The 15,067-nt window shown below is 34.8% G+C and overlaps 1 protein-coding gene across 1 annotated transcript in view; it reads left to right on the top strand.

The window, feature by feature from the left end:
• ImpE1 (Ecdysone-inducible gene E1) overlaps nt 1–15,067 on the top strand; it is a 118,277-nt gene that overhangs the window by 89,232 nt on the left and 13,978 nt on the right. The window lies entirely within an intron of this gene.

Below are 15,067 nucleotides of genomic sequence, written 5' to 3'. Positions count from 1 at the left end.
GGGGGATTTGCAAGGTTTGAAGACGTATTGATTGTGTCCAATTGTTTCATTGACCATAGGCTTTAGTCGATCACTTAATATTTCGGTGACTGTATTTGGAGACTATTCTCCCCTCTCTCTCTTTCTCTCTCTCTCTCTAACATTCTAATAGGTTCTTCTTAGGTACGGTGGTGCTGAAGTTTTTATACACACGATCCGAATGCAAACAAAAAAAAACGATGAAGGTTGCGTGCGTACAAACTCACAAACTCACTGTCATAAGTTGTCAATAGTTTGAATGCATTCACATTTTTGTCTGCTCACCCATGCATCAGATGCTCACGTTTTAAATATCGGTTACCCGATATTCTATTTGGCTGGAAGAACCATTTGAAATGGTGCTAACTAGCTAATGCATATACCTAACCAGAGTATCGTCTCCTGTCTCAAACTGCTCTGCTGGTAAACTATCCTCTCCTACGACCCTATGGTTCTTCAGCCGGTTTATAGCTGTCTTTACATCATTCTGGCCGGGTGATATACACTCTGAGCACGATACTTGCATCTTGCTCGTCTCTACAAGATGATGTGCCTGTAACAATACCATCAGTTTGATGTTTCATTTTGGTAGAATTTTCGGATTTCATTTAATCTCCTCTACATATCCACTTTTTTCGATGTCGATATGCCTAAATCTAATGCTATCAGATTTTTTGCGGCTGCGAAGTCTATCAGCCCATAATTCTGTTTTTATTTCATTGTGGATAGTCTGAATTTTACGACTGTAGGTCTTTCCAATTTCATCTACTTTATAAAGTGTGCGGACATTCCAGGTCTAGATTCGCTGACGATGGTGCTTAAAACGGGGTTGATTAGTTGATAATTTAGAGGGGTGTATTTTTATACCCCCCACCACAACACATCGATATATTCATGGGAGACCCTATAAAGTAGATATATTCTTGATCAGGGTAAAATTCTAAGTCGATATAACGAGGTCCGTCTGTTGAAATCAAGATACAGCTCGAAATTTTTAAGATATAGCTTTGTAATTTGGTATAGAAGTTTTTATTACTGCTCGGATTTTTGGTATTGCAAATGGGCTATATCGGTCCTCGTTCTGATATAGCCCCCATAGAACGGTACCTCCCGATTTTCGGTGTTTTGAAGGTTGTGGCCTCAATATTTCTCATAAAGGGCTGAAATTTGGGATTTGGTCTTCATTGGGAGTGTAAAACTTTCCCCCAGAAATTTGTCGGTATAGGTCCACGCCTTCATATAGCCCTCATAGAACGGTACCTACCGATTTTCGGTATTTTGAAGGTTGTGGCCACAATAATTCACCGAAATGGCTGAAATTTGTGTATTTGGTCTTCATTTGGGGTACTAAGTGTTCCATATGAAATTTGTCGGTATAGGTCCACGCCTTCATATAGCCCCCATAGAACGTACCTCCCAGTTTTCGGTGTTTTAAGGGTTGTGGCCTCAATATTCCTCAATAAGAGCTGACATTTGTTATTTGGTCTTCATTTGGGGTACTAAATGTTAAATATGAAATTTGTCGGTATTGGTCCACACCTTCATATAGCCCCCATAGAACTTACCTCCCGATTTTCGGTGTTTTGAAGGTTGTGGTCTCAATATTCCTCCGAAATGGCTGGTACTTAGTCTTCGTTGAAAATTTTCTGTATAGGTCCACGCCTCATATAGCACCCATAGAACGGTACATACCGATTTTCGGTATTTATAAGGTTGTGGTCACAGCAACCCACCGAAATGGCTGAAAATAGGTATTTGGTCTTTGTTGGCGATAAAAGCCCTTCTGACTGAAACTCGTCGGTATAAGTCTACGTTCCAACACATTCCAGATGTTTTCACTGTAGCTTCAAATTTTCTAAAACCCTTCAAGCCCTCCTTGTTTCCTTCTCACCTAGAAAGCTATAGTGTGGAGAGAATTCCAGAGGCTGTATATTGGCCTCGAATAACCCCTCAAACATCCCGGAAGGTACAAGGGAGACTTCTATCATATCAATTAGTGCACCCCGATATCCATTATGTTCATGATAGAAGACCTACGTTTTATAGCCGAGGGACGTGTCTTAAGACACATGATGTAAAAAATGGACAATGTGATGTTGTCTGGCCTAGGAATCGAACTCGGGCATACTCTGTATGGGCGGTTGTGCTTACCATTAAACCACGGTGGCGCATGCAGTGGCCATAATGTGATCAATAATAAAAAAATGTGGTAACAAAATTTTTACAATTTTTGTGTTGTGCTCCATTTTATCGCAGATTTACTCTAATTATGGTGTACTTGGATTATAAGATCAAAACAACACATGTGTGGTTGTTGCTGTTGGTTGGTATCTTAATGATTTGTAATTTGTATTATGCGAATTTGTGCCTTTTTTTGTTTTTCAACACACACCTGGACATTTAGTCATTAAGAAGTCCACAAAAAATACGCTAAAGCAAAGTACACACGGAATCATCTATGGCAGGGACAGACATAGTAAATGGAAAAGCAAAAAAAAAACATTGTCTGACATACAATGGATCCCAAGACGCCATAAAATCAAATGAAATGAAACAGCAAAATTGTAGCACATTTACCCAATGAACGCCGCCAGACCAATAGACACACATACATACATCCGTATGTGTGTTTGGGTCTGTACATTCAGCAAAAGTCCAATTGCTACCGTGGCATAACTTTCCATGCCACTTTTTTCCTGCTGCTGCTACTGCTGGGTCATATGGCATACTTTTCCCTGTCTGTGACGTTTTTTTTTTTCTTCGTTGTTTTCCTCAACTCATTGAAGTTAGTCAGTAAGTCACTCAGTCAGTGATTCGCATTTCCACCATTTATTAATGCATTCCATTAATTTATTGTTGTTGATGTTGTTGTTGCATTTATTTTTCCTAGCAACTTTGTTTTCCACTACTTTTTTTACACTTTAGTTGTTGTTTTTTTTTCACTTTCATTGCATTATCATCGCACTGTTACTAACACCACTGTACTATGCATAATTTTCTTGTTTTTTTATATGATTACTAGCAAAATGCCCGCTACTTCGTATGCGGAAAGGATATAAAAAAACAAATAAACAATATATAATATGGAAATGACAAACACTGAAAATTTGGTCGCACTAATACCAATTTTAATCAATATTTATTTTTATCTTAGTACTGTACGTACCCCTTAAGTTAAATTTTCAAAAAGATCAGCCGTATCTCACCCTTACACATTAACAGCGAGATTAACGTTGCACACCAATACACACCCTAACTCCAAAAAATAAAAATTCCAGCACTGTCCCTACACTCAAAAACAAATTGAGTACCATTAAGTAATTTTCGAATACTTATGGTACGTATTTTGACGACATATCTCAGCCATACACGGACATTAATACAAAATAATTGCAGTAAATTCCATAATAATTACAGTAATTCCAAATCTCAAGATTCCAGCTGTATCCGTTCGTCCAATTCCAAATTGTACCAAACTTAGTATCAAGTCGAACTCTTCGTACCCATAAGTAAGATTTTCCAAAACTACCTCAATCCTTCACTTTAGTAGTAATCTTACTTCCAAATTTCAGGATTCAAACTCTATCCCTTAAACCAAATTAAAATTGTACTAAATTTAGAACAATTTAGAATTTTCGTACCAATTTTCAAAACTTCCTCAACGCAACAGGGCTACAATAATCATACTTTCAAATTGCAGGATTCCACCGCTGTCCGTTCACCTACATACAAATTGTACTAAATTTAGTACCATTTAGTGCTTTTCGTAACCATAAGTTTTGCTTTTTCAAAACAACCTGAATCCTACTCTTCGACTGTAATCGTAATTCCAAATTTCAGGATTCCAGCTCTATTAATTCACCCGAATCCAAATTGTATCAAATTTAGTACCATTTCTTTCCCAAACAAAAATTTCAGGATTCCAGCTCTACCCGTTCACCCAAATCCATATTGTACCATATTTAGTACCATTTAGTACTTCTCGTACCCATACGTACGACTTTTCAAAATTTCCTCAATACTACACTCCAACAGTAATCTTAATTCCTAATTCCAACACTATCCGTTTACTAAAATTCAAATTGTACCAAATTTAGTGCTTTAGTGCCATAAGTACGAATTTCCAAAACTACCTCAATTCTACTGTCCGGCAGTAATCTTAGTTCCAAATTTCAGAATTCCAGCTCTATCCGTTCATCCAAATCCAAATTGTACCAAATTTAGTACCATTTAGTACTTTTCGTACCCAAAGGTACGAATTTCCAAAACTATCTCAATCCTACACCCCTACAGTAATTTTAATTCAAAACTTTAGGATTCCAGCTCTATCCGTTCACCCAAATCCAAATTTAGTACTGCTCGTAATCATAAATACGAACTTCCAAAACCATTTCCTTATTTCAACGCCATTTCCCAACCTTGATTCCCATACCAAATTTGAAGATTCTAGCTTTATCCATTAAAAATATGCAATTGGTACCAAATTTAGAGACTTTTAGGACTTTTCGTACACTTATAGGTCGAGTTTCTAAATACCATTTGGTACATCTTCCTAACTCTCCATCAATGACCACTCGTTCAAAATTTCAGAATTCCAACTCTTCGCGTTTGCCTAATACAATGGGTTCCATATTTAGTACACTTTAGCACTTTTCGTACCTTTCTACGACGAATTTCCAAAAACCCCACAAAAACAAATTGTACCAAATTCTGCACAATTCGATTTTCCAAAACAACCTTAATCCTTCACTTCAACAGTAACCATAATTCCAAATAACAGGATTCCAGCGCTATCCGTGCACTCAAATCCAAGTTGTACCATTTGGTACATTTCGTACCCATAAGTACGAATTTCAAAAACTACTTTCATCTCAATCCTATACTCCAACAGCAGTCTGACCAAATTCCAGGATTCCAGCTCTATCCGTTCCCCCAAATCCAAATTGTACCACAGGTAGTACCACTTAGTACTCTTCGTACCCTTACTACCTCAGTTCTACACTCCAATAGTAATCCTAATTTCAAATTTCAGGACTCAAACACTATCCGTCACCCAAATCCAAATTCTACCTCTATAGCCTACCGCGAACGGGTTGCAAATTCTAACTCTTTCCGTTTACTAAAATTCATGCTTTAAATTAAAATAAATAAAATTAAAATACTTAAAATTCAGGATTCCAGTTCTATCCGTTCACCCAAATAATAAATTTAGTACCATTTAGTACTTTTCGTACACATAAATACGAATTTCCAAAATTTCCCCAACCCAATGCTCCAACAGTAATCTCAATTTCAAATTTCAGGATTCCAGCTCTGTCCGTTCACTCGAATCCCTATTGTACCAAATTTAGTACTTTTCGAACACATAAGTACGAATTTCCAAAACCACCCTCATATCTCAGTCCTACACTTCACAGTAATCTTAATTCCAAATTTCAGGTTTCCAGCTACATACATACGTTCACCCAAATCCAAATTCTACTAAATTTAGTACCATTTAGTATTTTTCGTACCCATAAGTACGAATTTTCAAAACTACCTCAATTCTACACCCCACCAGTAATCTCAATTCCAAATTTCGAGATTCCAACTATATCCGTTCACCCAAATCCCCATTGTCCCAAATTTAGTACCATTTAGTACTTTTCATTCACATAAGTAAGAATTTCCAAAACTTCCCCGGTCCTACACTCCAACAGTAATATCAATTCCAAATTTCAGGAATCCAGCTCTATCCGTTCACCCAAATCCAAATTGTACAAAATTTAGTACCATTTAGTACTTTTCGTACACTCAAGTTTCCAAAAACCCTTTGGTGCATCTTTCTTACTCTTCATCAGTGATCCTCAGTCCAAATTTGAGGAATCAAGCTCTATCCGTTCACCCAAATCGAAACTGTACCAAATTTAGTACTATTTAGTATTTTTCATACCCTATGTACGAATTTCCAAAACTTCCACAATACTAAACTCCACCAGTAATCTCAGTTCCAAATTTCGAGATTCCAGCGCTATCCGTTCACCCAAATCCCCATTATACAAAATTTAGTTCCATTTAGTACTTTCCGTACACATAAGTACTAATTTCCAAAACCACCCTCATATCTCAATCCTACACTTCAACAGTAATCTTAATTCCAAATTTCAGGTTTCCAGCTCTATCCGTTCATTCAAATCCAAATTGTACTAAATTTAGTACCATTTAGTACTTTTCGTACCCATAAGTACGAATTTTCAAAACTACCTCAATCCTACACCCCACCAGTAATCTCAATTCCAAATTTCGAGATTCCAGCTATTATCCGTTCACCCAAATCCCCATTGTATCAAATTTAGTACCATTTAGTATTTTTCATACACATAAGTACGAATTTCCAAAAGTTGTTCAATCCTACACTCCAACAGTAATCTCAATTCCAAATATCAGGATTCCAGCTCTATCCGTTCACCCAAATCCCTATTGTACCAAATTTAGTACTATTTAGTACTTTTCGTACACATAAGCACGAATTTCCAAAACTACCCTCATATCTCAATCCTACACTACAACAGTAATCTTAATTCCAAATTTCAGGTTTCCAGCTCTTTACGTTCACCCAAATCTAAATTGTACTAAATTTAGTACCATTTAGTACTTTTCGTACACATGATTGGTAATTTTCCAAACCATTTCCTTTTAGAAGCACCACTTCCCAACCTTCATTTCCATACCAAATTCCAAGTTTCTAGCTAAATCCGTTCAAAATATACAATTGGTACTAAATTTAGTACTTTTCGTACACTTATAGGTCGAATTTCCCAAAACCCTTTAGTACATCTTTATTACTCTCCATCGGTTACCCTCATTCCAAATTTCAGAATTCTAACTCTTCCTGTTTGCCTATTACAAAGGGTACCATATTTAGTACCTTTTAGTACTTTTCGTACCCTTATAGGTCGAATTTCCAAAAACCCAGCCTTATCTCACTCCTACTCACCGACAGCAACCCACAGTCAAAATTTCAGCTTTCTAGCTTCAGCGGTTTCGTCTGGGCGATGATATACATGTCACTCACTCACTCACTCAGTCATCACTAAGCTCTTTTATATATATAGATTTTTATGTGAAAAATTATATGAAAAAGAAGTAGAAAAAAAAAACAACTAAACAAATCTTGGTTTTTTCATTATAGTTTTATGATTTAAATGTTTATTTTTTATTAGTATTATAATAAAAAATAATGAGAAACAAGTTAGAAACAAATGTAACCGGTAATGGTGTACGTGTTATCGTATCGAATGTAAAATTCACATCAAACAGTGAAAACGGCTTTAGAAATTTACTCAAAATTGTTCGAGAATGATTGGGGTTTTAATGAGCTTTAGGGAAGACAAATACATAATGCAATTTGCGGGAGTACAAATCAATCTAAAGAATAATCTATAATAATTCACCCCTACCCATAATAGATACATAATACGTATGTTTCCACACACATCCCCCATTGGGACAATGGAGGCTTCTCTCATATCAATACAATCCGATACTACACTTACGTCGATTATGTGGTACCACACCAACATTTCGCCGAGGAATATTTGTGCCAACGTTAAAAATTGTATGTTTCCTGGCTTGAGAAACGGACCATTTAGTGTGCAAGGCGGGTGTGCTTACCATTGCACCACGGTGGCACACCAAATATTATGTTAAAAAAGCAGACGAACGACCCATCTTAACATTGAAATTAATCAGCTGAGGAAAGGAGTTTAGAGGAGTTCTTCAACAATTTCCTCTTCATTGTATAGACAGGCAATTTTGAATGTATTTACAGTCAATGTTAATGTATTGAACGTCGCTGTTAATGATTAACAGTCTCTGCTAGTCATCAACAGTTACTGTAACTGATTAGAATTTACGATAATTAATGTATTAACAGTCACTGTTAATGTATTAACATTCAATGTTAATTTATTAACATTCAATGTTAATTTATTAACAATCACTGTTAATGTATTAACATTCAATGTTAATGTATTAACAGTCAATGTTAATGTATTAACAGTCAATGTTAATGTATTAACAGTCACTGTTAATGTATTAACAGTCACTGTTAATGTATTAACATTCACTATTAATGTATTAACAGTCACTGTTAATGTATTAACAGTCACTGTTAATGTATTAACAGTCACTGTTAATGTATTAACAGCCAATGTTAATGTATTAACAGTCACTGTTAATGTATTAACAGCCAATGTTAATGTCTTAACAGTCATTGTTAATGTATTAACAGTCGCTGTTAATGTATTAACAGTCACTGTTAATGTCTTAACAGTCACTGTTAATGTATTAACAGTCACTGTTAATGTATTAACAGTCACTGTTAATGTATTAACAGTCACTGTTAATGTATTAACAGCCAATGTTAATGTATTAACAGCCAATGTTAATGTATTAACAGTCACTGTTAATGTATTAACAGCCAATGTTAATGTATTAACAGCCAATGTTAATGTCTTAACTTCAATGTCAACGTATTAACAGTCACTGTTAATGTATTAACATTCACTGTTAATGAATTAACAGTCACTGTTAATGTATTAACATTCACTGTTAATGTATTAACATTCACTGTTAATGAATTAACAGTCACTGTTAATGTATTAACAGTCACTGTTAATGTATTAACAGTCGCTGTTAATGTTTTAACAGTTACTTAATGTTGTAATATTCACTGTTAATGTTTTAACATTCACTGTTAATGTAATAATAATCACTTTTTAATATATTAAGAGTAAATGTTAAAAGTAAATGTATGTCAATGTAAATGTAATAACAGTCACTGTTAATGTATTTACAGTCACTGTTATTGTAAAAACAGTCACTGTTAATGTATTAACATCACTGTAAATGTATTAACAGTCACTGCTAATGTATTAACAGTCACTGTTAATGAATGCACAATCGCTGTTAATGTATTAGCAGTCACTGTTAATTATTAATTTATTAACAGCCACTGTTATAGTATTAACAGTAACTGTTAATGATTAACAGTCACTGTTGATGTAATAACAGTCACTGTTAACGTATTAAAAGTCACTGTTAATGTATTAACAGTCACTGTTAATGTATTAACAGTCACTGTTAATGTATTAACAGTCACTGTTAATGTATTAACAGTCACTGTTAATGTATTAACAGTCACTGTTAATGTTTTAACAGTTACTTAATGTTGTAATATTCACTGTTAATGTTTTAACATTCACTGTTAATGTAATAATAATCACTTTTTAATATATTAAGAGTAAATGTTAAAAGTAAATGTATGTATGTCAATGTAAATGTAATAACAGTCACTGTTAATGTATTTACAGTCACTGTTATTGTAAAAACAGTCACTGTTAATGTATTAACATCACTGTAAATTTATTAACAGTCACTGTTAATGTATTAACAGTCACTGTTAATGTATTAACAGTCACTGTTAATGTATTAACAGTCACTGTTAATGTATTAACAGTCACTGTTAATGTATTAACAGTCACTGTTAATGTATTAACAGTCGCTGTTAATGTATTAGCAGTCACTGTTAATGTATTAACAGTCACTGTTAATGTATTAACAGTCACTGTTAATGTATTAGCAGTCACTGTTAATGCATTAACAGTCACTGTTAATGTATTAACAGTCACTGTTAATGTATTAACAGTCACTGTTAATGAATGAACAATCACTGTAAATATAATAACAGCTATTGTTAATAAATTAACAGTCACTGTTAATGTTTTAACACTCTCTGTTAATTTATTATCCGTCAATGTTATAGTATTAAAAGATACTGTTAATGTATTATTTGTTACTGTTAATATATTAACAGTCACTGTTAATGCATTTCCGTTCACTGTTTAAGTAGCAGTCATAAGTGTTAATATGGAAACAGTCACTTTCAATTCGCAGTCACTGTTAATGATTAACAGTCACTGTTAATGATTAACAGTCACTGTTAATGATTAACAGTCACTGATAATGTATTAACAGTCGCTGTCAATGTTTACCAACAGTCACTGTTAATTTTTTAGAAGTCACTGTTATTGTATTAAGAGTTAATGTTAATGTTTTAACAGTCACTGTTAATGCATTAACAGCCACTTTTGGCATTATAATTTACACAGTTAAATTTATTCTCATACAAAAGACATGCAGTAAATATTTTATGCCGTTTTTGTTGTTGTTTCTTACTGTTCATAATTTATTGGCCATAAAATCTAATGTATAAAAATAGCCTAGCATAGTGTCATCTTTTGCACGCCTTTTTTGCATCTAAAAATAAAACTAGAGCCACTTGTAGCAACAGGTTGCTGCTGCTGGAAAGTTATAATTTGTTTGTAGAAAATCCAAGTTAATAGAGAAAACCCAAAAAAAAAAAACTAAAACCAGAACAAAATCTTGATTTTGTTGTTATTCTTGTTGTCGTCGATAGTATTTTTCAATGTCTTGTCGTTGTTTTTTTCTTTGGCTTGTTTGTTGCCTACTTGACTTGCCATTTGTTGTTGAGTAAGGTTATGGGTCATGGGAATGAGTAGCAACAGCAATGATATTACTAAGACATTTATGGTGTGTATGTGTGTATTTAAGGAAAGTTTATCACTTTCTTGTAGTTAGAATAGTTTTGCTTTGTAAAGATATACCACAATGTATACAGGTTATTGGTAGTCTATACGGGTCCAAGGGTTTTAAAAACTATAGAAATGGATCAGAACTAATTTTTCTATATAGTTATACATTAAGGGAGTAGTGAGTGAGGGGCTTGCTTTACAGATTTACAGAGGTTGTTACAAATTAGGTTAGGTTAGGTGGTTATTACTTCTGTTTACACCTCTGTACCTCTGTAAATCTATTAAGCATTCATAGATTCTTTTATTACATAAACAATGCCGTTAATAACATTAACAGATTTTTCTACAAAATTAAAGGAGACTGTTAAAACATTGAAACTCTCTGCAAATACATTTACAGAAACGATTTTTAGTACATGACTGTTAATGCATTAACCTTTTAGTACGCTAACATTGACACCTCTGTTAATACATTGACACCTTTGTTAATACATTGACACCTCTGTTAATACATTGATACCTCTGTTAACACGTTAACAGCCTTTTCTAACATATTAATAGCCTCTGTTAACACATTAAAAGTCTCTGTTAATACACTGACAGCCTCCAGTAATACCTTGACACCTCTGTTAATGCATTGGCAGCCTCTGCTAAAACAATAATAGCCTCTGTTAACACAATAACAGCCTTTGATAGCACATTAACGGCTTCTGTTAAAATATTGACAGCCTATGTTGACATAAAATCCTCTGTTAACATAATAACAGTCTCTTTTTCCATATTACAGCTTCTGCTAATACATTGACACCTCTGTTAATACATTGACAGCCTCTGCTAAGATATAAATAGTATCTTTTAACACATAAATAGCCTCTGTTAATACATTAACATCCTCATTTAATACATTGAGACCTCTGTTAACATATTAGCAGCCTCTGTTAATACATTGACAGCCTTTCTTAACACATTAACAGCCTCTGTTAACACATAAACAGCTTCTGTTAACATATTAACAGCCTATGTTCACATAAAAAACCCTCTGTTAATACACGGACACCTCTGTTAATACATTGAAAGCCTCTGCAAACACATTAATAGTCTCTGTTGATACATTGACAGTCTCTGTTAACACATTAACTGCCTCTTTTAACACATTAACAGCTTCGGTTAACATATTGTTAACAAAGTACAGCATATGTTAATACTGGCAGCCTCTGTTAATAAATTGGCAGCCTTGTGAACATATTAACAGCCACTGTTAACATATTGAAAGTACACATTAACACATTATCAGCCTCTGTAAACACATTAACAGCTTCTGTTAACACCTTAACAGCTTCCGTTCCCATATTGACGGCCTATGTTGACATAAAAATCCTCTGTTAACATAATAACAGCCTCTTTTTCCACATTAACAACGATAGAGTCTCTGTAAAATTTGAATTTTTTTCCAAAAAAAAAAAAAACAAAAAAAATCATTTAATCTCCTATCATTCAATATTGCAACATTTATTACATTTATTGCATTTGCAATTTTACATTCTCAGGCATCTCTTTAACATGTTGTAAAATATCTTTTATGTTTCTCATATCCACACCTGTTTTTTAGAGAAAACACATACATACATATCTAAACTGCAACAACGATGCAATACAGCATTTTCTATGACTTCTTGTTCAGCGTGTTGCAATTCTTTGGGGGTTTTCGCCTTAAAACAAACCTAGGATGACACACTTTTTTTGTGAGCACACACAGCTCAAAACTGCCAATTTAACATAACAACAATAAGAATAGCAGCACAAGAAGAGCATGAAGAAAAAGAGGAAGAAAGGGTGTTAAACATTCCATAGAAACCATAATGTAGTTGGCTATATAAAGAGCCAGCTAGTAGAGTCTTCATCAATAACATGATCAGCTATGATACACTGCCTTACCAATACCACAAACCAACAACATAGCTGGTGTAACAACTTGCAACACCAGCCAGCTACAGCTAGCTAGCTGGTAACAGCAGCAGCATCATTGCCAACTTGCCACTCAACCTGTTTGCATTGGCTTTTTCCAACACATTGTCAGTTTGCCTGGCATTAGGAAATTCTCCAACCGTTTGGCATGCCACCAGCACCATGGCATGGCGGCATTGTCGTGGCAGATCTTCTTCGTGGCCATAGTTCCCGTTGCATTTTCATGCATAGCTTTTCCCAAGTTTAAAATAGTATAGGAATCGACAGACAGACAGACATACATACGGACATGTCCCAAACCACCAGACGCCAATATCTACCGTTTTACAGACGTTTTAGTTGATTCAAAGCTGCAGCAGCATCATCATCATTGCCATCACCATCATGCTAGTCGTCATCATCATGGCAAAGCAGCCATGCATTGTCTAATCACGTTGATGAGGCTGATGATGCTGCTGCTGGCTGCCTCATCTACACACATGGCCATGGCATATGAGCGGGCAAACAAGCAACCAACGATCCAATGGATGGCCAAGGAGGAAGTCATTGGCTTTCTTTCATCCGCTAACTTTGTGGCCTCAGACATTGAAGTGCCGTTTTATGGAACTCACGAGCCCGTGTGTTTGTGTTGCACATTTGTGAATTCTTGCAACGTTTCTCAATTTCTTTATTAAGCAGCCAAAGCAGCAATGTGCTGCTATTGATTTAAAATACTCCCCCTTGCTGCCAGTGGTTCCCTATGTGGCCACAACAAGTGTGTGTGGCTCACGTGAAAAATGGAGCCTCTTTAAAACCCGTTTCACATAACCATTCTATCCTATCTATCCCTGTTTGTTTTCTTCGTTTTTTTTTTGCGTGTTTCTTGTCAGTGTCACATGCAATGGCAATTCGTTAAATGCCTGCCTAGGAAAAAATGGAACAAATTTAACTAAACACACATCATCAGGCTACGAATCGGAATTGATATTGACATCAGCCTTAATATCATCCACGTAGCCCCGGCCTCAGCATTGACATTGGCATTCTTCGGTGGCATCAAGCAAGCCAGCTTGAATTAGCTTCACTCAGACACACATGACCAGTTTAGCCGGGCAGGTAATGTGGAAAAATCTACGCATTTTTCTCAGCTGTTGTGGAGCTTTTTCTAATTCTTTTGTGTGTGTCGGTGTGTTTTTTTCCTAGCCATGTACATAAGAGACGCAAAATATTTATTGTCTTGTGTGGAGAAAAAAAACTAGTTTCCTTTTTAGGCGCTAAATTGACTGACTTACTGATTGATTGATCTTGTTTGTCATTGTCATTGAAACTCTGACAAAATATTTCCTTTGCCCCCTCCTCCACTATTTTTCACATGTTAAGCATTTTGTAAACGCAAAACATCAATCAGGCGATGACATCATACTGAGGGAATAGCCTACTTTTTTGGATTTTGTAAAATATCCTATTTAAGGTGAAGATGGAATTTTCGAACCGTTTGCAATGCAGTTCGGCTCCTACATAAACAGCTTCTGGTAATAAATCTGTTCATAAAATAGATATTAAAATTTAATAATACTCTTGAAGTATTAATAGGCGCTGTTAATGTATTAACAGGGTCTGTTAAGGTATTATGCGGCTCTTTTAATGTGTTAACAGACTCTGTCAATGCTTTGGCAGGCTCAGTTAATGTTTAACAGACCTGTTAAAGTATTAATAGGCTCCGTGAGTATATAAACAGACTCTGTTAATGTATTAACGTTCCTTTTAATGTATAAACAGTTCTGTTAACGTATTAAAATAATTTGTTAACATATTAACAGTTCTGGTAATGTTTTAACAAACTCTGTTAACGTTAACAGGCTTTATTAATATATTAACTGTTCTGTTAAGGTATTAAAAGGCACTGTTGGTGAATTTACTGTCCTGTTAATACATTGACACCTCTGTTGCCAATGTATTAACATATTGCATTAATAGAGGCTGTTAATGTATTAACAAAGGCTGTTAACATGTTAACATAAGATGTTAGTATCTTAGCTATTAATGTGCTATCAGAGGCTATTATTGTGTTAACAGAGACTATTATTGTTTTAGCAGAGGCTACCAATGCATTAACAGAGGTGTCAATGTATTACTGGAGGCTGTCAGTGTATCAACAGAGACTTTTAATGTGTTAACAGATGCTATTTATATGTCAACAGAGGCTATTAATATGTTAGAAAATTCTGTTAATGTGAACAGAGGTGTCATTGTATTAAAAGAGGTGTCAATGTATTAACAAAGGTGCCAATGCATTAATAGAGGCTGTTAATGTTGTTGTTGCTATGTTAACCGAGGATTATTATGTCAATATAGGCTGTCAATATGTTACCAGAAGCTGTTAATGTGTTAAAAGAGGCTCTTATTGTGTTAAAATAGGCTATTTATATGTTAACAGATGTGTCAATATATTAACAGATGCTGTTGCTATGTTAACCGAGAATTCTTATGTCAACATAGGCTATCAATAT

Source organism: Musca autumnalis, unplaced genomic scaffold (assembly GCF_047663935.1).
Source record: "Musca autumnalis isolate F117 unplaced genomic scaffold, ASM4766393v1 scaffold_4, whole genome shotgun sequence".
NCBI lineage: Eukaryota > Metazoa > Arthropoda > Insecta > Diptera > Muscidae > Musca > Musca autumnalis.
Note: the sequence above shows the minus strand (reverse complement) of the source record. Positions and strands in the feature narration are given on the sequence as shown.